Raw genomic sequence first — 4,227 nt, 5'->3', positions numbered from 1 at the left:
GGATTCCTCTTGGTCATATTGCAGAGGATCTTGCAGGAGTCTGTGTTAATTGGTAGTAGTATAGTTCATGACTACATTTGGGATCCAGGAGGATTGATTGGTTTATTGTTCAGCCATTGCTTGAGGACAAGCAATGTTTGGGAGGGGAGGACTTGTCATGTCCCCTTTTCAAATAATTAAAAAAATAATAATCTTTGCTAAGACAGGCAGGCCCAAGAAAGTGAAGTTTCGGAAAAAGGGAGTTAATCTTTGGAAACCGTTGGACTAATAAATGATAATTATTATTAAAATATGTTTCATTAACCTCTCTTGGACGTGAGTTACAGTTATGCCCTTTTTAAAGAGGTTTGGAGGCATTTTGGGGGGATTCCAGACTTGATTTTCACTCATTCTTTGTTATTCTTCAGAGGCTGCCAAACCTGTGGAGAAGGAGACCCAAGAACGGGAGTTTGCAGGTTTCCAGGGAGACCCAAGAACGGGAGTTTGCAGGTTTCCAGGAAGGCTAAGGACGGGAGTTTGAAGCCATTCCATGTGCATGCTCATACAGAGTTTGCCTTTGTGCTGAACAGTGCAGATTTGTGAGTTTCCGGGTGTATTTTTGTAAGAGTTTGGTGTTTCCGGTTGAGTATTTCATATCAGTTTTGATTGCTGCTGTATTTTATAATTTAAGCTGTTAAAATAGAGCTGAATATATATATTGGGACGTGATTAAACTTCTGAGATAGATTATTAGTGTTCTTGTGGTGTTTCCGAGCATATTTTGTGCTATTTCGGGAGCCCGATGAGCATAGTTTTGGTCCTACATTTTCGAGCTGTTGTGTAAAGGCTATACGGATCTGGAAATATCAATTTGTAGGCTGTTATGCTGCTGAAAGTTCTGTAAAAATTTCCATTTTCAGATTCATTAATAATTTGTGAAGTTGTGAAGCTTTTAGCACTATTTTCAACATACCCGATTTGGGGTTTCTTAAGGAATTTGGTGGATCTTTGTGATAGCAGTTGTTTGATTTTAAAGATCTGATTAGAGGTTGGAAATATCATGAAAAATCAGAAAAGGGACATTTCATCCATTATGTTTCTTTACTGATAGTAAGTTACTTGTGACGGTGATGGTAACAGAAATAAGTGACATTAAAACAACAAACACTCATATTTCATATCCATCACATTATATCCAAAGTGACTCACTTTCTAAATATTATTGTCTACACTATATAAATCTCCTCTTATTATAATTTACCTTTAAGTTTAAATACAATAATTTACCTTAAATTTAATATTTTTTCGATGAATACTCCCTTTTCTAATAATTAAATATTAAAGTTATGTATTCACAAAAAAAGGGTTGAGGGATATAGGATCACCTTGTGAAAGTTCACACAGAGAGCCAGAAAGCATACAACTATTCATAAAAAAGAAGAAGTAGCCTTTAGGTGACTAAAGTAGTGCCACCTAGGGGGGGAGGATCTTGGTGATCATGAAAATCCCAAACATCAAGATGATTGGAGGGTGACTCAGAAGGAGCCCACCTGTCATCATCAACAACATCTTTCTCTTTTTCCTCTCCCTCTACCCAAGGCGGCAAAATCACCAAATCCACGCAAAGGAATGACCACTTAGGGTCAAAACCAGTAGTAGGCCAACTAGAAGCAGCAAGAGAAGTATGAGGAGCAATTGGGGACCAACTAGAACTCTACCACAAAGAGGTAGAATGACAACAATGGACATCCCAACCATCATTGGGAGAGTGATGGGGGGCTTGGGAACGTGGCGTTCGTGAGCGACAGGCCAAAGAACTGCGACCTTGGCAGCGGTCACGAGGTGGTGTCTGATCTGTTGAGGCAAAATTAGGTGGACCTCGGGCAACTGTACATGATGCATTGCCCCAATAATCGAGAAGCTCCTACAGTTGGGCCACCTCCAGAGCCACCTTGTTGGCTTGTACTTGAACATGCATCATTACATTATTACATATACAAGCTTTAGTGTACATGGAAACATTTATATCAAGAAAGTTGTGAGTGAACAAAACTACATTTCTATCCTTTTAGAGAGTGAAAAGAATCTCCATACTAAAAGCATGCCAAATTTGGAAAAACTTGAAAGGGATTTTGGGAGAATCACCCAGAAGAACCATATGCCAAGAAAAAGGCTTTGGCCTAAAAGGCTTACAAAAGTCATTTATCTAGAGCCAATACTATTGAGCTCTTTGACTTAACCAAAAGATGTGCAAGGAAGATTATGATTGCCCACAAAAAGGACAACGAGGGTTTGGAACACCCAAGTGCTTGAGCCAAGGGCCCAAGGGCAAACCTTAGAAGAGGACACACCAAGAAAAGGGTACATTCTTCAGTTTAGTGACGGCATTCCAAATAGTATTAAACCTATATCTCCAATTCTATTGCAAGGATTGGAGGTGCCAACGCTAGTTGAGAGTCTCAACCATGGGCAAATGAGGCACCAACCAAAGGTATCCCATCTTGGGCTTGTAATTAACAAGAGGAATACCCAGATACCACTTCTAGTCTTTCCACCATGGCTTGACGGGTTGAATGCTCAACTTATGAAGTATATGAGGAGGTGAAGTAGAGGAGTAAATCAAAAGTCTAATGATTTGGACAAGTCAGACGAAACTAAACCTGTATGTCCTTCCAAGCTCTAATACTCATAGTAACTCTAGAAAATAGATCTTTTGGAGTCCTGATGTCGCATTTAAAACAGTGCAAGGCATTGGCGCCCTAAATCTATGCTAGAGGCACATCTTGAATGGAAAATAGGGGTGACCACCAAATATTATGTTGATTCATGGAGAGACCTTCTTTAAAGTCATTTCCTACCCAATGGAGCCAAGGCTTAACAACCTTCGAAGCTCTCCAAATACTTTTAATAACAAACGAGCCTTGTATTTGCATAGGTTTTGAGGTGACGAGAAGGGTTTGAAAGCCAATCCCCTTCCACACCGATTTGTTGACTAGGAATCTAGAGGAGATGGAATGCCTGAGAAGAATTTTCCAAGCCTTGTCTCTAGTGAGGGTACACATAATCCATTTAGCACACAATGCTATACCCTATTTTTGAGTGGAAATGAGGCCAAGACCTCTAGACTCCTTGGATAAACAACAAAATTCCCAAGCAACTCTATGAAAGACATGATGCTCAAAATTCAAGGCCTAGAGAAAATATCTGAGGAGCTTTTCAAGCTTAAGATAAGAGGACTTTAAGGAGCTTGACATAAAAAACAATACACATGGGTGGTAGCCAAAACCTCAGAACAAATTTGGAATTTGCTAGTTAACAAAAGGGGTTTGGTGAGCAAGTAATCAAGCTTTTTGGAAATATGGCAAGCACAACGTTCCAAAGGTCAATAATAGAGGCTTGGAAGGCAAATTGGATGCCAAAAAAGCGAAAAATCTCACCATGCTGAATCCACTTCAACTTGTATTGCAACCTTCAAGTTTATATTAAGATTGTACCTATTATATATTTTTGTACATACTTTATTCACATCTATTCTCATTGAAATAAAATAAAATAATTTATTAATATCATACTACAACATTTACTATTATAATTCTTATTTTCTCTATAGTTTCTATAATTTCTTACTAATTAGCTTTCAACAAATTACATGGATATTTAGACTTCCTCTCCTTAGGGCTCGTTTGGTTCGTGGAAGATGATGGGAATTGGCTTTTTCATAATTCGGATTTAAATTTTTTTGCGTTTGTTTCAAAAGTGGCAAAATGGAATTAGAATACCAAACTTCTAATTTTGTCTCAAAATTAGGTTATTAGACTTCCCACTAGCAACTAGGAATTGAAAATCAAAACCTGATTACGCTTTTTGAAGAGTGTAAAAATAATAGATTGGAATATTTTTTGCAGTCTTCATACAACTCCAAGCTTATGCATAAAAATGTGTTTTCCCACTCATATATGAAACAAATGATTCAAGTAAAATTCCAAAAATAGGAATGAAGATTTGCAAAACCATGATTTTGGCTAAATCACGGTTTGTAAAATCTGAACAAAACAAAGGAAGATTTTTTTAATTTTTAATTTTTTTAATATAAAATTCAAAAAAATGGTGCACCAGTTGCAAAAACGACAAGTTTCAAATCCCACGATATTTTAGTCCTCAAAAATGCCTTTTACAATCCTGAGGAATTCCAGAATGAATAGGAATCCCATCACTATATCAGCACTCTTCAGTATCGCTCATGAATTT

This window comes from Cupressus sempervirens, chromosome 4, assembly GCF_028749045.1.
Source record: "Cupressus sempervirens isolate cs-2001-9-10 chromosome 4, ASM2874904v1, whole genome shotgun sequence".
NCBI classification, from domain to species: Eukaryota; Viridiplantae; Streptophyta; class Pinopsida; order Cupressales; family Cupressaceae; genus Cupressus; species Cupressus sempervirens.
The sequence above is the reverse complement of the archived record's forward strand: the minus strand, read 5'-3'. Positions refer to the sequence as shown.